Below are 25,357 nucleotides of genomic sequence, written 5' to 3' on the forward strand. Positions count from 1 at the left end.
ACTGTTTCTACATTTAATGTCAGAGCTTTAGTCGAAAACTGATTAAAATTCATTTGCTTTGTCTAAACTCTACACACAATACCCAGCACTGAAAAGAAATCTTCTAAAATGTTAGCAAATCACATGTACAAGTATTCCATGCACCTTTGTCGATGCACCTTTGACAGTAATTACAGCCTCCAGTCTTTTTGTATTTGCGACCACAATCTTGCCGCTCCTATCTTCAGGCAGTTTGGCTCATTGCTCTTGTAGAACCTCTCAAGCTCCATCAGGTTGGATGAGAAGTGAGCTGTCATTTTCCGATCTCTGCTGAGATGGAGATCTATGATGGAGATCCAGTCTAACATCGAGGCTCACTGGTTCTCTGAGCATTGTCTGGTCTGCAGCTGTGTGTATCGGACAGCTTCCAGCAGAAACTCCACTGATTGGACCACAACAGTGTCCATCCCTCTATCACCCTCTGTTTCCTTGGTCCACCTTTGAGGGTTGGAAACATCTGACAGCTGCGGGTTTGAAGATTTTCTCAGTCAATCGTCAAAATCACCAAAATCCTCCCAGGTAAACAGCAGCATGTTTTTGTGTTTGATCCATTCTGGCCTCTCCACATGACTTCGCTCTTTACTGACATCTGTACATTTCCTCTGAACGTTTCAGTGCGTTAGAGACTGTATGTGATGCATGTGCTGGTCTAATTGTACCCATTAGATGGAGTGACAGGCCGTCAGAGAGAAGCCACCCCACAGAGGAAGGAGGCGAGGCGGAGGAGGCGTAAACAGCTGCACGGACGTCACGGAGTCGGACGGCTCGGCGGCCCGTCACCTCGTGCTCGCCACCGCTCGCACGTCCTCCACCAGGACGCTCAGTCTCCACACTGAACTCTGACCGGGGGAACACCAAAAACAGCTCCGCTACGAGGATAAAACCAGTCTCTGGCCTTGAAGCTGCTTCCAAATATGACAAGAAAACCTGCAGCCTGTTTAGAACTTGCCAAACTTGATGAGGGGGATCAATCTCTCTCATCTGATGCACCTGTTTTTCAGCTTTAACATTTGTTTGAATAGATTTTAGTCTTTATTTAAGAGTAGTTGAAAGATGTAAATTTGACACCTGATTTTTTTCTACCCTACACCTCTAAACTGTAACGGACCAGGGCTGAGAATGGAATGCAGACTCCCCTGGGTGAGGCTGTCCATCCAACGCATGTATATTTATACTCCCACTCAGCCTCTTGACCCCCTCTGTCGTTCAATTAGTTCAAAGGCCCCATTTGCAGAAATCCACAGTCAGTCGGAGGGAGGTGAGCGGTGACAGCTCTCAGCAGGAGCGTGCACGACGAGCATGCACGTGAGAGCGGAGACAGATGGACTGCATGTGCATATGGAGCAGAAGAGTGGGCTTCAAGTGGAGGATGTGAGTGTTTATGTATGTTAGGGGGTAAGAACGAGTGGCTACCGGGTAAAGTTTACCTTGTTTACGCGTTGTAGACGATCCATTTACGAATCGCGTGTGTGTGTGTGTGTGTGTGTGTGTGTGTGTGTGTGTGTGTGTGTGTGTGTGTGTGAGTGAGTGAGAGAGAGAGAGTGGTGTGAAACAGCTGATGGGTTCAGATTTAAAGCCTGACAGTGAATGTGTGGGAGAGGCGATACTGGCTGAAGTGGTCTGCCAACACAGGCAGATGCCTCACATTCACATCATCTTCATCATCATTATCATCGTCATCATAATCATCATCATAGATTTTGTAAAAGATGTACATGCAGAACTCGTCATGTTTAACAGCAAAACAAAAGTCGTGAGAAAATGAGCAGAATCTCTTGTTTGGATGACAAAGTGCCGAAACCTTCCTGAATCACTGCTCAGTAAACCCTGGGTTCAGTCTGTCAGGCTGTGTTGTGCTGCAGGCTAAGTGCTTCACTTTTTTCATTTTCCCAGAACAGAAAGTCTCTGCATTGTTCTGGTTTTGCTAATGGCTGGCCAACCTGGCAGGAATCAAATCTAGACACAATAAAGAAGTTGCTAACATAACAAAAACACTCTCCAGTGAAAATACAACTTTTTGAAAGCGGCTTCCAAGGCGTAACTTTTCCATAAAGCTCCAGTTTCATCTGTGCAAACGGAAGAAAACACAACATGTCGGAAACGCAGCTTTTCTGAAATGCGTTTTGGCTGAGTGCTTGCATGACGACAGTGCTCAGAGCCACTGAGGACGCAACTTTTCACAAACGCTGCTACTGTGCACGTGCACCAGAGTCATATTAAAGAGTTTTTTTCTGCTCATGCTCAGTAGATGGACAATAAGAACAATGTTTTCCTCTAGAGTCATGAATCCCAGTCCATAGATTTATCACTGAGAGTCAATTGGAATAACAATCCAGCTCCCTTGTCTTTCCATACGATTGTCCGTCTTCTCGTCCTTAATAACGTCACTTGTTGTCACTGGTTGCCCGTATTTTTGTGAAAGAAACTGTTGAAATGTTGTCGTATTTAGTTTTTACACAATTTCATGAACTCACGCAACCGCTCTGCTTCAGTGTTTCCTGCAGGTATACTGAGCAAAGCGCCAAAAAACAGGTGGCCATAATGTTTTCCCACTTAAAATCTATTTTTGTGTTTGTTTGTTTTTTAATTTGAGGAAGTGATTTCATTTCCAAGGTTGGGGTTGGGGTTAGGGTGCCAATTACCTGAAGGTTAACACTTTGATCTTTAATTCAGCTACACACGTAAACAAATGATGGCTTTTTGTTTACCAGTGATCAAAGTGGGAGAGTTTTCCTGTCTTTGTTTGTGTGAAATGAGTCCTGCACACACAGTAGCGGGGTTGTTCATTGACTCTCTTCAGTTAGTTAAACCTAATCCACTATGTTTGGTTCATTCAGCAGGGTGTTTATTATCGATTCCCCTCCGTTGTGTCAGTGCATGCCTGAACATACGATGTGCCGCTCAGTCCTTTCTCGACGAGGTGGTCCGTCACACGCCGTGTCAAATTAAGTGGGAAACAAGAAACCGCACATTTCTGTGCACGCGAGCATCTGACAGACGCCTCGAGCCTGCAGAGAAAAAAAATCAATCAGTCCTGAAGTGAAGCGACTCTCTGGTGTTCTTCAGCACAAATTGTGTGCTTGTTTTTTGTCGTTGCTGTGTTCTTTCGGAAGGAGCAACATGAAAGGTTGAGAAGCTGCAGAGCCGCTGTGTCTTTTCAGTATTTTTTTTACATTTCATTTCAACCATCAGATTCCAGACGAAATTTAATATTTGTGCTCCCTCCTTCCTCTATTGATGCTCATTAGCATTCGCCAAAGTATACAGGTTACTGTTTCACCGAACTCCTGATTCAAGCATGCCTCATTCAAGCTGAATGGACTCCTGAAGCTACCGTGAACGCTGTACTAGCGTTAGCTTATAATGACAGAAATGACTTTTCATTGTTACTATGTCATGAAAAAAACCACAGCCTCTCTTTGAACTGATTGTAACATGATATTCAGAAGCATCTTATGGGTTTTTTGTCATAGATGAAAGTAGCTGCAGAGTCGCTGTTTCCACATTTGTTAACCACAGACTATTAGCTTTAGTGTCAACAGTCTCAATGGTTACTGTTTCACAAAACTCTTGTTCACAGCAGAAATACCCTCATTGATCCTGATCCAATTCACGGCAACATAAAAACGCATAGACCACTTTTCCTTTTCATTAGGTACTTTTTGGTGAGTAGGTAAAATAATCTACTGTTTTATACAAGAGTAATTTATAACTGCAGTAATTTTCAGTAGGAATGGAGGTAGAAGAGTTTATAAAGAGAAAGTACTTGTTAGACAGCAAATCAACTGTCCCACTTTAAATATAAAAAACAAAAAAACAAGCATAAAGATCCTTTTTATTTTCTCACACAACACACTTTATGGTTTTCGGCTGGCGTGTGTTCACTGTCGGCGCAGAACAAGCACGCGGACGGAGTCCAACAATAACACGGCTGCAGTCTGTGAAGCTGTGCGATCCTGTACGAGGGCTGCTTTTAACAAGTGCTGTCTCCCACTTTAATTAGACAGAAGCCAATAACAACTTCAAGCTGTGTTTACAACACTATTAAAGCGCCAAGCCTTCTCTCCATGTCACCGATGCGTTCACTTGTAATGAGTCCTGCTTACAACTTTTCTTTCCATTTTCAACCAAACGCTGGTTTCTTCAGAGACAGACACTGAAGCAGTGTGAGAGTTAAATACAGACAGAAGCGGCTGTTAAATTGGAGGAATGGGGTGTGAAACGCTGCATTTAACAGTTCTCAGCGGAGCTTTTACAGCTCGGGCTCGGAGACGTTTGCCCACAGTGGGTGGAGGAGCGCGGAGGAAGAGGAGGAGGAGGAAGAGGAGGAAGGGGGGTTGAGACATGATGCAGCTTTATTCATTAGCGGTCTGATGGATGTTCAGCTGCCTGTGATTAGAACCAGAGAACAGCAGCTGTTCTCCGCGGCGAAAGCTGTTCTGCAGCAGAACGTCAGAGCTCGTTCAGACCAAACTCAAGCGGCCTTGCACCTGTCTGTCCTTTCCGTGTCAACGGACATCGTTTTCATAACGCTGCCGTGTGAATGCGAAAGGTTTCTAAACTGAAAATGCAAAAGTCGTCGATTCTCACTTCGAAAGGGGACTCATTCTGCCTCTAGTGTCCGGCAGCGGTACGACAGTCCAAGAGTTTTACCTTTAATGTCTCATCTGTAAGAAACAGAGGGCGGCTGTGGATCAGTGGGGAGGGCAGTCGTCTTGCAATCAGGAGGTTGTTAGTTTGATTCCTGTCTCCCTCCGTCTGCATGTCGAAGTGTCCTTGGGCAAGACACTGAACCCCAAATTGCCCCCCAGTGGACGGACTGAGCGCCTTGCATGGAGGCCACCTGCACTGGTGTGTGAATGTGAGTGTGAATTGGTGAATGTGATATTACAGTGTAAAGAGCTTTGGGGTCTGTTAATACAGAGGAAAAGCGCTATAAAAGTGTAGTCCATTTACCAAACAGACAAAACATGACGTTTACAATCCGACAGATTCAGTGTGTTTCATAACTGTTTTGCACAGTTAGCTCACAGGAGATCAACACGTTTTTAGAATTTTCTTCAAACGGCTCAACCTGAGATGTTACTTTTTTTTTTAACCAAAAGTATCAGTATCAAAAATACCAATAAATTAGTCAAATGTCAAATGCTGTTGACAATTTTTCATGCACATTTTAAGTTTTCAAAAAGCTTCACTGATGAGTGATACAGCAAAAACCAGAAAATCCAGCTTTTCGCAAGAGAGAACTAAAAGTTTTCAAAACTAGGAAAAACTATGAAGTCGTGGAGAAGAAAAATGGATTGAAAGAAAATTTTAAACCACATCAATTTTTAAAAGTCATATCAGATTTGTAGGCATCACAACAAAAATCCTATTGAATGACATATTAGTGGATTACTTTGGATCTCGTACGTATATAAATGCAATATTTCTTTTCCTTCTTGCATTTAGCACTGTAGAATATATTTCAAATTTACTGTTATTGCAATATCACATTAAACACAAACCCAGATAGACAACGGCTCAATGTGCTTTCATGATCACTTCATTCACAGTGGCAGAGCCGTAAATATGAAATAAAAACGTTATATTTTACAAATAATTCACAAAGTCTGTGCAATTAACAGCTTTAAATGGATTGATCTGAATTATTTCGGACCTGGAGTATCCCTCCCACTGCAGCCATACCAACAGTATTGCAAGTGCAGTATTAAAAAAAGAAAAAGGTGACCTGCAGAGGTCATCTGAGTTCGTACCGGTGCAGCGCAGGTCATTCAGAGCACCGCGGGGGGTTGGACAGGTAGGTGTACGGAGCATACGGAGTAGGAATCAGAGAATCAGAGCAGATGTGAGAGGAAGAAACTGCTTTTTATGCATCGGAGTTGTTCCGCAGAAGAGCGAGTCTTTTCACAAGTCATTATATTCTTCTATTCATGAGGAACCAGACTAAGGATTACAGAGACTCCGAGGCTGGAGACTAAATCCATCCTGAAAAACACGGTGTACCTCTCACTGCTTTCTCAGACTTTTACATCCTCACTCTGTCATTAACACTGATTTTTTTTTCATTTACAGGATTTGGCGTTTCACTTTGGTTCTGAATCATGTGAGATGAACGTGTAAAAATCGATTTTCATCTACATTTCTAAATGTGGTTTGTGTTTGTTAGGGTTTTTTTTGAAGTGCAGTGGGTTTGAGGGATGTGCTTTCCCAGCATTGTTTCATTAATTTGAATTTTGGAAAGTGAAAACATCTATCATTTTATCAAACGCAGAGAACTGAATTGATTTTAAATTATGGTTAATGAAAAAACATAATTCTTTGACAGTACATATGAAGACACCATTATTTCAACAGCTAATAACAAAATCATATAAAACATGGAATATGTAAAACAAGGAAGTAAAAAAAAGATACTTTTTTGAAGTTTTAATCTCTTTTTGCAACATAAAACTAATTTTAATGCTATGATCTTTTTCAGAAGACAAAAAACAGACATGATAGAAATAATTGTTGCAGTAATGACTTCAACAAGCAACGTGCAAGTAATATAAAGATAATAAAACAATTAAAGTGACAGAATCTATTTGGCTGCAACACTGCTCGCTCTCACAATGGTTATGTATCGCTAACTTCCTGTTTACTCGGGAAAGGGAGTCGGAGTCATTGTGAACATGCGAGGTCTCCATCTGTAAGCGTGTCAGTAGTTTACTGCAGCTGTTTTGTTGCTGCCTCCTCTAGTCATTAGAGCCAACATCCAGATGTTAGAGCATCTTCCTCCCACTGACTGGTGTCAGCTGAACTTCATGGTTCAGCCGTTTGACCGATACACACAGTGCTGACGACTCAGCTAAAGCTAACATGACAATAACGCAGCCATGTGACCAATATCACATCTGGAAAGAATAGTTGGACTCAAGAACGAATAATACAATATTTAAAACACACTTACTGATGTTTAAAAGTGCTGCTATCAAAAGATGTATTGTTACATTAGAATAGAATTTCATTGTATCATCCATATAGAGCGTTACATTGTCGGAATAACAATGATAACTTGGTCATTTATTTTGAGAACAACTGGAGATGTAGTAAAATCTAGTACCTATGAAAATGCATGAATTGTACTCAAGTGTGAGTAAAATCAAATACATGGAAATCACATCCAAAGAAGTACTTAATGTCATTCGTGAATGTATAACTTGTTTTCTTCATCTCTGCACAATATTAAGACGCGATGGCACACCCACACCCACAACCGCCTACACCCACACCCACCCACACAGTATTAAAAGTAACATCAGAGCAACTTTCTGAAGTTAACTGACTTGTTACCTTTTAACAAGTGACTATAATCTGTAATTGAGTGCTAATTTTCAGTAGTTTGCACAACGCCACGCGCAGAACAACCTTTTGAAGAGTGTGTTGTTGTATTTTTTTTACCCTTCTGAGAAGAATACATGAAAACACACGAATTCGGAGTACGAAGGGATGATTCCCGACGTTCTGAACACTCAACCTTTGAGGACAAGGAGGAAATAAACAAGTTAAGCCAGACTTGGCAAACAAAGACAGCAGAATTGGTCCAAACAGCCGTCCCCTGTAAGAGGTTCTCTGTAAGCCCACGTCAAAACAAGGCCCGCGAAAACCGACTCAATTAGCAACAAAAGCAGCACTAAATAGGTCTAGAGAGAAAGAACTGGGGCAACATGGGATTTTAATCCATGCCAGCTGGGAGGGAGCCTTCTATTTTCCACTGTCTGAAGGATTCATTTGGCTCCTTCGGTGTTTAGTCGAACGGTCGTCCTGAAACCAGCGTGTGAAGGTGTTTGGTTTTGGGTGAAGACCGGACTGAGACACGTCTCGATCCTCCAGGAGACACTGGAGGCCAGCGTGGCTGGAGAGTGTGGCTCAAAACCACCAAACTGTTGATTTTTGATTTTTGGAAAAGGGTCCCGCTGTCTCTCTGACGGCAGAAGAACCTGCAACTCTGATTTACCAAGGACGCCATGATGGACGTTGTTGGTGCTCCTCACAGGAACACCAGCAGGTCCAATTCAGAGACGCAAGGCCAGCAGCAGGAGAACTCTGTGGTCAGCAGGAAGGAAATCCTCTTATTAATTACCCAACAAGAAATCCTGATAAAAACAAATTATTGGGAGGGTAAAACTTTGAATAACATCAGAGAAACTGACATTTTTATCACTGAAAATGTGTGATGCTAGTGCCTTCTATTCATATCCAAGGAACTCACAACAGTAAAGAACTATAAAGGATTTTGTGAAAAGTCGCCATTCAATGTGAGAACTGCTGGTTTGAATGAATTAAAGAAAATTGCCAAACTGTCTTAATTTATTTTCAGAAGACTGTAATTCTAATTAAGTTACATTTGGTGTCACAGACAGACAGACAGTGGCTGCTGATAAAGCGCCAGTAAAAAAATCAAACTTCGAGAGGAAGATTTACAGCACTGAAGACAGAAAAAGTGAAAAAGAAAATATTCAGAATCCACAGAAACACTTTGTGTTGACTTCCTGCGTTTTTAAAAATAATTCCTTCTTTACTCCCAGATTATCTGGAACATTGCATTTTACCATTGTCATACTGGTGGTTTTTGGGGTATTTATAAAGTACACTATTCCTTAATCATGACAGGAAATTGGTTCGAGCTGACTGTGTGTTTAACAACCGGCTGCAACTTTCATTTCAATTTTCCACAGAAAGGAAAGAAAACCAAGAGGACGTCACGAGCTGCAGAGCGCAAATATGCAGAGCTCATAGTTTGAGGACAAGATCTAAATATAAGTTATGAATAAAATCTCTCATTAAAATATATTTAAATCTCCTATAAAACCAATAACTACGGTTGGTTTTCCATCTGCTTGCAAACTGCCAAGAGCAATAATTCTACTTCACAATCCTCAGCGCCGCAGCCGGCCTGAAATATAAATGACTTTGACAAATATTTTTCCAAAAGCCTCGGTAGCCATGTGCAGACGCAGCTCCAGCATGACTTAATGCTGGTGACAAGCCAGACTGATGGAGATTCCAACAGGGAGCCGGAACCCAGAGGACCCTGTCAACAAACCGTCAATGAACCAGCGAGAAGCCATCTGCGAACCAGCGACGAGCCATCAACGACTCACTGACGAACCATCAACAAACCATCAGTTCAATGAGTTAAATGAGAAACACGGAGAAGTATTGACGGTGGTTGCGTCCTCATGCAGTGTGCAGTGTAAACCTGATTATGAGACGGGCATTTATTGCCTGACCCGAGAACTGTGGCGTGGGTTTCTTTTATTTCTGATGTCATGTTTACCGACATCAGCTTAAAGTTCCTCTTTGTATGTGTTTTCCAGGATGTCAGGTTTGTTTTTGGATATTTTGTCAGGTGTCATCTTCGCGGTTACTTCCTCAGCCAGTCTTAAGTGTTTGTTTAGGGATTTGCATTGTTTTTGTTTTTCTTGGTATATCTGAATAATATATTTCTGGTATTTGTTGAATTGTTGTTGTTGCTGCTGGGCACTTTTGTAAGAGATTCTTCTTGTATTTTGGAGGCATTTCTGCATCTATTATTCTGTAACATTCCACAGTTTTGTTCTCAAATCAAACTCATTTAATTCCCAGTTTGTTTTCCAGCACATAAATGCAGAAATGTCAGTGTTTTACCCCTCACTGGCAGCATATCTTTCGTCTCAATTTAATGAAGAGAGCCATCTGTTCCTCGTTACACAAAACAAAATAAGACATCAGAAAAAGCGGAAAATCATTCAATGTCGGCAGAAACATTTGTTAGTAAAATGTGAAGGTAGCACAAAACCACAAAAACAGCTTCTCCTCCCAAGCAGCTGAACTCACCTCCACCACACACAAACCCATCCGTCCATCTTCTACACCACTCAATCCCAGCTATCTCTGGGTGAGGGCAGGTTACACCGGGAGTATATCTGGAGAAAACCCCACACATAGGGAGAACATGCAAACTCCACACAGAAAAGCCTGGCCAGTATTTAAACCCAGACTGCCTCATACTGAAATCGATAACCACTTCACCACTGTGCGGCCATGACACACAAATCTCCACTCCAGGTGAGACATGAGGTGCATTAATGCCACGGATCCTTTAAAAAGAATCATTCTGTTTCACTCCATCAACGCGAACGTCTCTCGGCTTGGTTTGCATAACTGAACAATAGGTAGATCGTACATTAGTCAGGGATGTGGCGCTATGAATCCTGGGATATGCCATGGTCCGCGGATCCCCGGTCGTCTTGGAAACAGAGGACACATTTGTGGATTTGAGACCGTTGCATTATTTGCACCCGTGGAAGGAATCAGCCCCTGAGCTGCAGCAGTCAAATCCTCTCACGGCGAAGGCGACGCTCTCCTCTGTCAACACACGTCTGAAAGCACTTTCATCTGCGATATGTGATCAGGCTACTGTACTCCATACTAATCTCTCCTCCCGCTGCAGTGAAGCCGCTCTATTAAAAGCCCCGGCGGTAATATGACCCATGTGGTGCAGTCACTCTTGTTATTCCAACAAGCAGCTGTTGTGTGATCCTGCTCAGCTTGATTCCCAAAATCCGACCGCTCCCTCTTCCGAAGCGCCCGAGCGGGCACGCCGCGGGGTCCAGCTCGTATCGAGAAGCCCAGACCCTTCCTGAGCCGAGCGCTGTGGCGACAGGCGGACATGACCAGCAGCTCCGAGTTGGCCCAGCTGACATGTGTCGGGCCCGTAAGTGACGTTTACTCTGCTGTTTGGGGAATCCTGATGGCGGGGTTCTCATGGACCGTCGGGAAATCAAGCAACTCACACTCGACGTTGAGGGGAAGTGTTTCAGGCAGGCATCAGTCCATTTGGGAAACTCATTGACATGCAAAATATGTTTGAGCCTCTGAACGGCAGCCTGAAAAGCCGTCACATCACTCTCAGTAAGTAAGGCTCTGCCTGACTTAAGGTTATCAAATCTCTGCACACGACAAATAAAAAAAGGAAAAAAATAAACAGAATAAAACACCCTCTAATGGTGCAAAACACACCATTTCTTCATATGTAGAACACTCCTGCTTTTATGTGTTGGTGAGAGTGGGCGTGTCCTCCACCGTCTGAGCGGATCGCAGATCAAAGAGGGTCAATGTGAGACAAAAGGTTGGGAGCCGCTGATGTGAAGCTGATTGGACATGACAGAACAGCTGGTCAGAACCACACACACACACACACACACACACACGTACACGCAGTTTGAAAGTTGTGATGGCCGCATGACTTCACTCCCGTGGTTCAGTCACCACAGAGGACCGGAGCGTGCTGCATGAGCACGAACATGCAAACATTCAAAGGAGGAAACAGTGAAGGTTTCTTCCATTCCCGCTCAGATTTTATGCTGTCGGCATTTAGCATTCATTCAGCTTACGAAAAAAACTGGGTTTTTTTTTTTCCTAATAAATTCAAGCACAGTGAGGAGTTTGGGGAAAGTACTTCAGCTTTGTGAGCTGAGCGTTTAAAGCGTACATGTGGTATCAAATCAGCCGTTTCCATTTTTCCAGCAACATCAAAAGAGCGCGTGGGATTAGTATTAAGCCGACTGCTGCAAGCCGAGTGTTTCATGTGCACCTGTTGTTTCTTCTGAAATGTTCAAATCAATTATTGTTGCACACGAACAATGCTCCTGTTTGTGTTTGGAATAATGGCCATCATTATTCTGGAAGTCAGCTTCTCTCTGCATATTTTTTAAGTGTTTTTTTTTCCGATGCACCTGCAGAATGATCTGAGTTTCAGCTTCGTAGTTCTGTATTTGTACCATATTGTGGTGGAAACTCATCAAAGTGCAAACAGCTTAATTACTCACAGACAGTCTACACGAGGAGACCTTTATGACCAAAAAGGCCTTTTTTTTTTTCCGACAAAATCAAATATATCTGGAGTCACAAAACCTTGAATCAGCTGCCTAAGTTTCATATATACAGAAGTTTTGAAACATATTTGACAAAAAAGTAATTTATGTTGCATTTATTAAGTTTCCATTACAAGGGTTGATATTTTCATCAGTGTTTTTAACCTGATTTTAGAGGTGTCATCCTTCTTTTCCAACATTTTTCAAACAATTTGAGCACTTTAGAATAGGATCGAAGAGAATAAACTCTACAGCGGCTATTGTGATGAAAAGGTATGATTGCTGCAGCTGGAAGAGCTGACTTAACACTTCTGAAGAAGAAAAAAAAAAAAATGGCCCCACTCTCCATCCGGCCGCAGGATCTTAAGAAATAAATAAATAAAAAGGAAAGGCACATGAAGACCTCTTCATGTCAGCTGCATGTGTGTGATCTCTGCTCCCATCCCCCTGTCTCTCTCTCTCACACACACACACTACACACACACACACACACACACACACACACACACACACACAGAGCTCTCTCTCCATCCAGATGACAGAGGACGTTGCCTGCGGTGACCTCGGCAGCAAACTCACCACTAATGCGTTCTGACAACTCTGCTCCAAGAAAGTGCTAACAGAGCAATGTAATGGTTAAAAACACTCCCACACTTCATTCGTACCTCAGCACTTTAACCTCGGTCCTCTAACCTCGCTGACTTCTCCGCCACGCGGCGTCTGATTTCTGTGGACAGACGCGAGGCGACGTCGGGCAGTGAGCGCCGGACCTCGTCTTTCGGGGCGGCTCTCGATGGATCAGAGAGCCGGAGGAAGGAGGTCAGAACCGTGGCCGACGATCGCGGCTTCCATTCCACAACACGGACTTCATTCACTTGGGTAGCAAAGCCTTTAAAAGAGGAGTCATCAGAATCTTCTTAACCACGTTTCTACATTCTTGAGGTTGAAATAACGGAGGTTATTCCACGATGACGATTCTCGACCCACCGGCACCCCCGTGACATGAACTCAAGGCCACCAAACAACAAAACAGGTCACTTCCTATAACATCAGACCAGAAAAAACATGTGACAACAACAGGACACGGAAGCGACATGAGAAATCATCTGAGCGGTGGAGGGAAACAAACATGTGAAGTTCAAGTCGTCCCAACAAACACTTTGAGTCGGGGTTAAGATACAGCACAGGGGATGGACGGATGGATTTTTTTTCCACAGTTTCAACATCCGAACTAGAACTCAGAGAATATGAAGACGCATGCATTGAGTGTTTTGTCTGTCGCACTATTTAGAGATTAAATCATGTTTGTACAACTTCTAATGATTCACAATAGTAGTGACGGTGAAGCCGACATAAAAATAAAACCTCTTCTTCATAAGTTTTCTTTCTGGGGATTTCTCTTTCCTCTTTCATTTCTTTCTCCACGCTGGTGGAAGAGTTGAGGGACACACTGTCAACACAGCTGCACTGTTGCCCCTGCGGGTAAGACATGGAGGTCAGAGGGCTTCTGGCCCCCCACCCACTACGACACAACATCACCAGCCTCGTGCCAATTGTGGTGCCCGGGGCGGAGCCCCTGCTCCCCCCACCCACCCACCCACTGCTCCATCCTCCTGATGTGCTGCCATTCCCCCGACGGGACCGATGATGGAGGTAAATCTTTTGTCCTTGTGCTGGATGAGCACACATACTACAAACATATTATGGCTGCTGCCGCATGCAGACTGCCTACGTCACGCCACAGCCAGGCACGGAGAAGCTATATTTAACCACGTGTCTCTTCCTCCTCGGGCTCTGGGTCCTTCTGACGTTCAATTATATTTATATAACAATTGAAGCAATTTCAGGGCATTTCAGTCAAGTGAAGATTTCCATAACATGCAAAAACAGATATTTTGCACAGCAGAGATGTTTGGTATATAGTTTCAGCGATAAAGACAGGAAGATGAAGATGCTTAGATGTTCAGTAAGCAGAAAGAATTCCGCATGGAGAGAAGAGAGAGGAACAGCTGGCTGAAGAGTTTAGAGACCAAAACCAGAGATGGTCCAGCTGGAGATGGAGGAGAGGAAGAGCTCAGAGAATACTGATGACGCAGTGACGAAGGAAAGTGAAGGAAAAAAAAAACTCATTTCACATCGTTTTGAGAGTCGATGCACTGAGAGTGTAACCTGCTTCATACAGTGAGAGCTGAGTCAGCGCCAGACATTATTCAAGACGTTACTTTACGATTTTTCAACATGAGCAAATTCAGCGTGAATGTAAAAATCTAAATTTCACCGAGCCTCTAAACTGAATAATCTCTTCTACTGGAGAGTAAAAAAAAAATTACCCCGGTTTTAGAGGAACATTGATCTACTAAGACACCTGCTGGACATGTACCGGGGGTGCCCCTGTGGTCAGTAAGGGGGGGGGGGGGGTATTTTAGGTGAGCTGCATGTTTCCCACAGGGGACAGAGCAGATCCACAGACCATGACCACCAAACCAGTTGATCTGTGTCTAAATATAGCGCAGCAGCAGCAGCTCAGCCATGACTTGTATTGGCCGTGACTAACTGCTGGACGTGGCGGCACAGCGGGGGTCCGCGTGGCCAGCTGGGCGGGGGGCACGCCGTCAGCACATGACAGAGGAGCACACACAGGCAGGAGCATTCACTCACATTTATTTTCCTTTGCTCGCTGAAACCCACCCGAGGCATCTCTCTCTTATTCTCCCTCTCTCTTCTTCTTCATACAGTCTCCAGCGAGCTAGGGAAGACAGTATCTGTTGCCATGGCAACAGAATAGCGCTTAAAATTGCGCTTTTCACTTTGGGATTTTCTCAGATGCTTCGAGGGGCTTTTGGAGCTGAGGGTGTGTGTGTGTGTGTGTGTGTGTGTGTTTGTGTGTGTGTGTGGGACCATCTGTGGGCCTCAAACTGTTCATACATTATTAGGACTAAAAAAAAACCATTAGGGGAAATTTGACAACACCTTTCATGGTTGTATGTCAATGCAACATGTTATCATCAGTCTTTATTACTACTTTTTTCCTAAAATCTCATTTTCCAAGCACTTGTCCTTATTAACTGAAACATTTCCTGAGCCCATCGTTGCCCGTGTTGCTGTGATATAAAACCAATAGTGTTGTAAATCCAGGCTGATGTTGAAGGGGAAAAGAACGACTACAGCTCTAATCACAAACCCAACAGTAACAACTTCAAGAAAGGGAAAGGGAAAACTCTGGTTTGAGGACTGTAAACACTTCACTAATGCTGTTTTTGGATGGCCCTCAATAGCCTTGCGCACCACTTCATTGAGACAAACCAGGAGAGGACACGAGTCCTCATAGACGGCTGGGCTCGTCTGCAGCTCTACCTTCAAGGCAAGCATCATAACACTGGAGGTGATCACTCCAAAGATCATGTGCAAAGAAAACCAGGCTCCAGAGGGAGCAGGAAGCTACGAGAGCTGCTCTCCGCAGCCTCTCTGAGTGCGAACAAAAGCACTTCGAGGACAAACAAACAGACATGAGGGAAGAGATGAGGGATCAAGAGATGCGCATTCAGCGGTCGTGCGCTGCTCAGGTGATGGTTCAGGAAGAGACGACATGAAAGAGGGAAGAAATGCTCAAATGAGAGGAGTCAGCAGAATCGCATCAGAAAACAAAAGCAATAGCTTTTCTTCCAGTGTAGGTCACAGACTCAGTGATCGTCATCTTTTAACTTGAACTCTTCCGATTGTTCTTCCAAAGAGGCTGCCGACCTCCGTCTGCTCCCTAATGTGCAAAAACAGTGAATCCAAACCCTGGTGGAGATACAGAAACCTTCAAACTGAAAGCACTGAGCGACGATCCAGGGTTGTATTCTGGCTGTCTGACATGTGTTAATCTAATCTGAACCAAGTCAGGTACCCTCTGACATTTGGAGCACATTCCCCAAGGAGACCTCAGATTTCCCAAGGTTGGAAACCACACAATCAGTACTTTGTTATACAGATCACAGCCTCTCAAACGCCTGGCTGAAAAAGTATCATCAGAACAGTGAGACTCGAGGGGCGAGTGGCAGGAACAGTGCTCACTCAGGACTTCCTGTTGGTTTTAAGGATGTCCGTCTCCTGCACGGGTCAGAAACTTCAACAGGAGCCAAAGTACACCTCAAGAGTGTTTCACAGATGGCAGCTTCAAAAAGATTAATGCTACCTTGCACGGCGGGATGTTTTAGGAACGATCCATTAGATTATTGGTGCTTTTAATTTACGATTATTGGTCCGAGTGAGATCATATGGGTGAACAGAGGTCAAAGACATAAAAAGAACAGCCAAAGCTCTTGAAGCGGCGCAGACTGATGGTCGTCCGTGGGCTGACGATGTACTGGAGGAAGGCGGTCTGTCATGTGAGGCAAACAGGTGCTGTTTAGGTAAATGATGTCGTTCTTACCTGGAGCACAATACCCACAATGCCTGTGTGCGGGCGTGTTCGGAGAGGCAGCCTGCTCTTTGTGTTGACAGAAAGGACATCTCTGGAACGAGAACGAGGGAAACTCCCTCTGAGCAAACGCAGGTATGAAACCTGAAACCTGCAGCAGATCATCTCCATCAGCTGTGATCCGCCGACGCAGAACAATTGATTTCACACAGATTGAAGGAGAAACTAAACAGATTTCCTCCATTTTCAGGCTTGAAAACAAACATCTTACATAAATTACAAACAGAAATTTAGTGAGAACACCATGAGACTACCTCGACAGACCCTCTGAGACCCCCTCTACAGATTCTATGAGACTACTTTTACAGACCCTCTGAGACCACCTCTACGGGCCACGCTCTGCGCCTTCAGTGCAGAGACTCTACTGCTGACTGCCAGGATCCGACCCCACAGGTCCCTCTTCGGAGGTCTGGCGGAGTCCTCCAGGACTCAGAAAATATCACATCGTCTTAATGTCAGTGCTGATCAGTGTGTATCTGGGACTGAAAGCACTTCGCGGAGACACGTCTCTGAACTCAGATTCGGTCTTTTCATTGACTCCGAGTGGTTTGAGCTCCTGATATTCTACAGTAAAGTTTTGTCATTGTCATCGAGAACACCAAAACAAACAGTGATTTCATACTGCTGACAAAGTGCCGCCGTGCAGTGAAAGCGTGATGGATCTCTGAGCTATTGTTGTCCAAAAACTATTATCTGAGTCACTGTGCAGCTCCGACACGAGGACAGGTTCCCTGCTGCTGCTGCTGCTGTAAATACTCACTGCAGCTCAACATGTGTGTTAATCCGCAGCCTGAAATAGACCTGAGCCAACGTGCCGTTTCTTCCTGTTTTGGAGATGACTGCTAAAGGCAGTCTGGGATGTTTTCACAAATGAAGCTTTGACTTTGTGCAACATGACGCGAGCCCACGGCGAGGGTGAAGACACTCCACTATCACCAACCTGTTGACTTTATCTGCAGCCTAAGCAACTTTTCACACCCCATTTTTGCACAGAAGAAGTGCGCAAACACATTTTCATGCAACTTTTGCCACAAAACATAAATAGTTCGAGCAACGTTCAAGCATATTTACATGATTTGCAAAAACTGTTGATGCAAAACATTTAGCAGAGTTTGCACATTTTTTCCATACGTTTAACCACGGGGGACATGTAGTTTAATATCATTTCACACATTCTGCAGCTCTGCTATGCAGCTCCACAACACCTTGATTATGTATTGCTCATTTTGTTTTTTTTGTTTTCTGTGTTGCAACGTTCTACTTCAAGCTGTGGTTTTAATCACTGAGTTGTGACTTTTGTGTTGCTGCTGCCTCTCTTGCATTGTAGAACAGTCCTTCAGTCACATTAAAGCTACACAGATCCACACCTCAAACTGTCCTCTGATCATCTAACCCTCTTCTGGCTTCATTTCCCTAAATCTTCTGAGGCCATGTTTCAGATGAATATGCATCGTTTTTGCAGAGTAAGTATTTACTCCAGCTGTGGTGCGCATACACAGGAGCAGCGCTTCAGAAAGGTTGCCTTTTACCCCGTCTACCTGGAGAGGGTTTCCAAAAACTTGCATTTTCAGTCGCTCCGAGAGCCGCTGACATGTGAATGGACACCCAAAACACAAAAGCGGTGCTCAGTTTTCACTTGACAACATTAGTCGTATAAACGTTGCCTGAAGGTCTCAGTGTTTCGAGAGGCTTCTTCGGAGGAGGAATAAAGCTCTCCAACAGACAGCGAGGAGGGAGCCCAAAGGAAAAACAGATATTTCTCGATGACAGAATCCCGATGCGTGCTCCATAAACGACGGCTCGCCGTATAATTCAGCGCAGCAGCGGGACTCCGAGTCGCGTCTGATTCCTCACTCAGATGTCTCCTCAGCGTTTTATTGTGTCTGTTGGCTTGGCATGCCCAATAACACCCGTCAAACACGGCTTTCAGGATGAGCCAGCATCCTTCACCGCCGCCCGTAAATCACAGTATTCCCAACAATAAAGCCACTGATAGATATTTAACAAGTGAGAGCAGCGAGTTCATGTCACCACCCGGTGCCCCCACCACCACCACCACCACCACCACCACCACCACCACCACCGCTCGCTCCGCCGTGCCAGCTCACAAACCTGGGCTGGGGCGGTGCTCACATCCTCCCCCAACATTTTCCTGCCCCGAACATACTTGTGAGGATCAGAGCTTGTTAATCCAGAGGTGAGATGAATGGCAGCACTGTGTATGTGTGTGTGCGAGCAGGAAGGAGGGCAGGCAGGGACCCCAGGCACAAGTCAGCGCCGCACAAAGAGCGGCTCAGTGCTGCTCCCGTCACACATGTGGGGGGGACGGATAAAAATATATGTGCATGCAGGCAGCCGTGCACATACGGTGAGCAGGAGACAGGACAGCAGGGGAATTAAAGCATACTTTTCAGGAACAATGAGGGACAAATTAAAACTAGTTATACGACCAAAGAGATGAATTTGTAGTAAAACTCTGAGAAGATATTTGGCATTTACTTAAAATTACAAACTCGTGTTCATGTACGTTTTTCAGTGACTCACATCATTAACACAGATAGTTCCATTTTCATTCCATCTGACCCTTTTCAGGTCTTTAGTCCCAAATTGCGAAAGTAAACACTGCAGAAACTGGAAAAGAACCACCTGGAAACTTTTTTGCACAATAATTTGTATGAATTGAACACATGTACTTATTGATAAAGTCATTTCAATTAGTTTTTGCCAGCAAAGCATATTTGTTTCTACTATTATTTGTTACTTTAATGGAATTTTTTATTTGTTAATGTTCTTTTCACATTCAGATTTCCTTTTTATCCATGTTTCGCTTCATGTACCCTTTACATTTTTTAAATACATATAATTTTGATATTTGTTCAATACCTATTTTATATATGGGAAATGTTACTTTTCTTTACGTTTATATTCTATTCATTGTATTCATATTTATTTATTTGTGTTTCCACTTTTATTATGTATTCATTTATGTGCAAACTTTCTTAATTCATTATGCATTTATTGTATAATAATATCAAATAATGCACACATATATTTGCTTTGTTTTTAATTTTCTATAAAGTATGTCTATATTATGAAAAAAATGCATTTAAATTCTTTCTTGGATTTTTTAAAGCTGTTTTTACTAACATGTGTTTGTTTATTAAATGTGTTTGTTTCATGCAATGTATTTACAATATTGATTTTTTTTCCATGCACTTTGTTATGAAACTATATATTTATATTTTAATAGATTATTATCTTTTTCAATTTAAGATCTTTCCTATACCTATTTGTTTATATAATGTTTCTATATTTTATATGTATTCATATGATTACTTTCAGTCATGCTTTTATTTCAGTTTTTCTTCATTCAAGTGTTTGTTTGTAGTTTTATTGGTTTTTTAGTTTTACTGCATACATGTTCCCTGCCTCACTCTCTTTGTTTTGGATCTCTGTGTACTTTTAGGATATTTTATTGAGGTTTGCTGTTTTCTCCTTAAACGTCTATAAAAAAATGCACATTATCACTTCAAATAAATAAACGTGAACCCGAATTCATGAAAACATCAATCGTCTGAAAATAAGTTGTTCCTTTGGCTTTGTCAGGGTGAAAAATGTACGTTAAGATCTTCATATCAAATCTCCAAACTCCACCATCTAGTAATTACAAACCTAATGTACATGATGAGGTCGACCCTGATGGTCTGTTTTGTGATTTTCAAGAAGTAATTTGTGGCTCGGGGTGTCCGGAAGTGTTTCGGTTGCACAGTTGAAGGTGAAATATCTCTGTGAGCATGAAAAGAGCCAGAACGTGCTGCGTGGGCAAGTCAGACAGAGGAGAGCTGGAGCTGCCAGGCCGCCTGCTGAGCACAGTTTCTCCTCTGACCTGTTCCTAATGCGACCAGACCGGGAAGGAAAAGGCAAGTGTTGGCTTTTTCCTTTCTGTTTGCCTGCTGAAAGCAATGGATGATGAAATTAAACTTCTGTGAGCATCACCGGCTCAAATTACTGTCAAACATGCCAATATTGCAGAAGAGTGCACATACACTGGACGTACTGGGATGCTGTTGACGAACCGTCGCGTGTAGATTATGTTTGCTCAATAGCAGAGACTCAAATCGATGTAATTATACCACCAGATTTACATGAGGGGAGAAAAGAACAAATTCTCCTCTTAAAAATAAACACACACACACAAACAATGAAGAGACGTATGCATAATTAGCACAAATCAAGATAAAAATATGTTTAAATAATAGTCCAAGTGATTTCTGATGGTAATCAGATCATGGAGCGCATGTAAAAACACTGATCACAATTATTTTCACCTTTTTAAAAACGCAGATGGCTTTCAGTTGCTGCAAAAAGAAAGATAAAAGCAGCACCAATTTTTCTATATTTCAATGTCTAAATGAAAGTGTTCTTAGTAGCAGTGAAGCAAGATCAATAATATCTATAATACTCCATAACATTAATATAATACAAACTGCTTTAAATCAATTCAAACGTGACGTCATTTGAATTGATTAAAGTGCAGTTTGTCATTATTTTAATCATGAGCACTAATCAAGGTGGTGAAACAGAGGAATCTACAAACTAACCAGCTAAAAGACGGATCTGTCTCGTGATACCACTTCGAACCACTAGATGGTGCAGTGAGTCGCAGCAAGACCAGTGAAAATGGGAAATTCAAAACAACAAGAGCAACATGCTAAAACTCTGCCTCACTGCTGCCATCCAGAGCTCCAAAGAGAAAATTGAACACACTGTACCTTAAACCACAGGGTTTATACTTCGAAAGAGACGAGAAAAAGCGATAAGCTGTGACCGTGATGGATCAAACCACAGCACTAGAAGATATCAGCAAACTGCTAAAAGTCTCACAAAACTGGCTTCACCTCGGTCTGATATAACTTTATAGAAACACCCAACAACTATCAAATGAACATAGCGCCTTGCCAAGGCTGATCCTAGCTGGATAAATAGGCTGTGAGTTAGTCAGTTAGTGGTGACCAGCAGGGGGTGGGATGTACGGCGCCTTGGACCCGGTGTCAGCTGAGACCATCTCCTCCTGACCTGTCCGACATTGACTTATTTAAAGCAGTTGGGGGAGACAGATGTCAACCAGAGAAAATCTGCGTCAAATAAGCAGTGGAGTTACATGATTGAGTGCAGCTTTGTGTATGATGACACTGTTTTATCAAATTAAAGCTGGTTTTGTTGTTGAATGTCAGAAAAAAGAAAAAGTTAATCGAAAGCTATCAATTTACTCCACTGGACTACGACCTTTATTCTTCCTTGGAAGCCCTCATTAGACTCAAACCGAGGCTATGAACTTTTTATGTCTGACTCAACTAAATATCACAGTGCAGGCGAACGCTGGAGGCCACGCCCACTCTCACCAACATACAAACGAACCTCTAAAATACCATAGAAAATCTGAGGCATGATAGACTGCTTAGAACTTCTTTGGTGTGGTACAAAAAGATCTCTCGTCTCTCCCAGTGACCCCCAGGAAGGAAAAAACACACTTTGTAACTTTGTATTCACCCTGAAGCCTCTTCCACTTCAACGCTGACCCAAAACGTGGACACATAAAGGTCAATTTGGGGTCAAATTGGGGAAAAGACTGATTTATCCTTCATATGCAATTTGTAAAGCTGGTTGTCTGATCCACATAGTCTTACTAATTGTCCACCAAACACTCATGGCTACGATAATGATGCTATTTGCACATCACAGTCAACAGCGACAACTTTTAGAGCTACAGTTGGTGGGAATTTATTTAAAAACTGTGCTGATCTTTGTGATTTACATGACAAAGCAGCGCAGCAGGAGAGAAAAACTGCTCGTTCTCAACCGAGATTATGCAAATTCATCATTTCCCTCCAGAATATTGCAGCATCGGGTGTGAGAGCAGTATTCAGGGACTGTTGGAGTCAATATTTCAGCTAATGGAGCACAGAGGACACGTAACACTCTTTCCTGAGGACACTCTGGTCCCACCTTGACTCACGAAGGAGGTGAAGCTTCTTTTCATCTTAGCTTGTTTTATGTCTGTTGTGTAAATTGACTTCTAAAAAATATCGAGAACACAAAGAACGAGATACTTTTATCCCACTGCTGCCAGAGAAACAGAGATTGACTTTCTCCTGCGGATCAGCTGGATCATCAAACAGACACAAATTGCGATGAAGAAGTCGCTCGGCTGAAACAACCGTCACATCAGCAGGGCGGCGCAACCTTCAAGGCCACTGACCATCGCGGCTGCATTCATCACGCCGCAGCAGAGACAGCAAAAAGCCGAGGTCGGGCTCAAGTGCCCCCCCCCCCCCCCCCAACCCCCCGAAACGACCACCTCCACGGCTTCACTTACTGCCGCAGAAATCAAAGAAAATCCGTCTTAATGTTGGCGCGGAGAAAAGAGGCCGGCGATCTCTGTGGGCGTGCGTGAGTCAACACTTTCATAAGACATGCAAATTAGAGTTTTTGGAGTCGACATTTCTGCCAAACAGTTGAGTTGACCGAAGGAAATCAACAGTTCTCTTTAAATTGCAGAACAGATTCTGTTTTGTTTTTTTTTTTTTTAGTTTCCCTAAGAGTCTTTTATAGCCTCTTAGAATAACTGCAGACCCCCGTCTGAGCTCTGATTTGACTCGAACGTTCCTCCTCAAACGTTCCAGCTCCGCAACTCTAAACGACCAAGCTCTTTGCTTTTCAGAGGATTTTCTGAACCCAGTTCAACCAAAGATCAATTGATCGACCAGTCTTCTTTCGAATTTAGTCCACACAATGTCACCGTGGTAATGGAAGGTAAAGACGATACGTCACTGTCCAAGGCCCAGCTGCACTGGTCTTACCCTGAACTGATCAGCTGATAGATTAAATCTCTGCAGCAGGTCCTGAGCTGACCTGCAGCCTTGTACCAGCTGGACGACACCCTGCCTGCTGCAGCTCCAACAGGAAGGGAACAAAAACCCATTCGTCACAACTGCATCACTTTCAGCCACAATGGATTCAAAAGCACAACATCATCTGCAAAAAAGCAGATGTTTCCCTCCAACTTTCACACACAATTCGCCCCTGCCCTTAGCTGCACCTTGACCTTGTTCATAAAAGCAAAAAGACAATGTGCAGTCTCATGAATGAGTCGAACACCGACGAGTGTATGAAAGAACACGTTACTGCGCCAGTCGACATGGTTAACTACTCCTCTGACCTGATATCAACTAATAATTCAAGATACCTGAACAAGGTGATCAATTTAAGCATATTTCCTTTGCCACTCAAACTTATCAATCTGAGGTTTATGAACAGAAACTAACTTTCATGTCCAATTTATTGTTGTTTCTTGGATTATATAGCTTCAAGTTTGAAGTACAGGTAGATGGACTTCCGCAAGCACACACACACACACACACACACACATTCATTCACATGCCACAAAGAAAGCAGCTGTAAACCACAAAAAGACCACCTGGACCACAACTGATACGTGTTAAATACTTCATACAGTTTGATGAGGAAATGGATGCACAGCTAGTTAAGAGAGAAACATTGAAAACCTAAAGGGAAGGCCAGAAACACTTCCTTCTCAGAGGTAACTGAGTTGACTTTAGCCTTTCATTTACGTTTTATGAGCCTGAATAGAGGGACTTGTTGGACTGAATTGTGCTGCATTCACAACAGCTAAATATAGCTTGAAAAGTTGCACGGAGATTGTTAAACCATCCATGTCTCTGTCAAATGACACTTTAGTGACTTCTGGGATCAAACAGCTTTAAGTGCTGATCTGAGATGGAACACAGATACGTCTTTGTAGCTTGCTTACGCTGGCTGTGCCATCCAATTTCAACCCGTCACTGCTCCAGCATGAGCGGCTCCATAAAAGAGACACGGGGGTTCGCGAGAACACTCAATGATGCAACAAAAAAAAGGAAAAAGAAAAAACTCCCCTTGAATAAACCTACTGTCCTGGTGGTAACCACGCTATCAAGCTGGGTTACTTCACCAACTCAGTGCCGTGGAGGCCTTGTTTCTGTTTCTGTGTGTCTCTACTGAAAGATAAATCATAGTACTGAAAACAAAAAGTGAGAACACATTCTCGGGTTTCCCGTATATTAATGGCAAGATTTAGACATAAATGGAAGAGATGAGGAGCAGGGCAGGTCACCAGGTTTACGCCAAACAATCAACTCTACTCAGACTGACACAAAAGATCAGACTACAGATTATCAGGAAAGAATTCTGAAAATCAGCCCTGCAGTAACGCTTTGTTTCACCAGATGGGGAAGTGAGTCAATTACCACTGAACAGCAAGCAAGGTGAAATATGGTAAAGATTTCAATGAGTGACATGATTAATTGATTGATTCAACCTCAGGTTCATCAGTCTCGCTGATCAGCGGCGCCTCAAGTCAGACGCTGCTGTTAATGTGACTTCATTTAGAAATGTTCAAACCGTAGCCACAGTGTGAAGCAGGTGGTTTACACAGGAAACAGCTGGGGGTCAGAGGTGGTTACGGGGTGACTTTTCTGTTTGTTTTTGGGTTGTTTTCATATATATATGACTTTGTCAATATTTCAAATAAGTGGCAGATAAAACTAAATTGTTTAACAACAACACAGAAATGAACAACAGAATGAACTGGAATTTTAAAAGCGAAAACAAAAAGATGTACAATCACATGTAGTCATGTAGGAGTGTATTTTTGCAAATATTTTCATTATGCCAATTACTGATGAAGTACTTTAGGTTCCATTCAATTGCCTTGAAAGGTCACATATAAATAGAGACTGAATATTTCTGATTTTAGTTGCCCGTATCGATACAAACAGCAGTGAGCAATAATATCTCATATTGTGAGACAGGAAGGAAGGCCGGTATTCATAGTGTGAGAAAACACATGTGGCGTGTTCAGAGAGCGTCCTGGGGGGGAAGGGGGGGGGTAGAGGGG

The 25,357-nt window shown here is 43.1% G+C and overlaps 1 protein-coding gene across 2 annotated transcripts in view; it reads right to left on the reverse strand.

The window, feature by feature from the left end:
- Window positions 1–25,357, reverse strand: part of kcnq5b (potassium voltage-gated channel, KQT-like subfamily, member 5b) — a 108,297-nt gene that overhangs the window by 81,837 nt on the left and 1,103 nt on the right. The gene's annotated exons all lie outside the window — the stretch shown is intronic.

The sequence above is a fragment of the Salarias fasciatus genome, chromosome 6, assembly GCF_902148845.1.
Source record: "Salarias fasciatus chromosome 6, fSalaFa1.1, whole genome shotgun sequence".
Lineage (NCBI taxonomy): Eukaryota > Metazoa > Chordata > Actinopteri > Blenniiformes > Blenniidae > Salarias > Salarias fasciatus.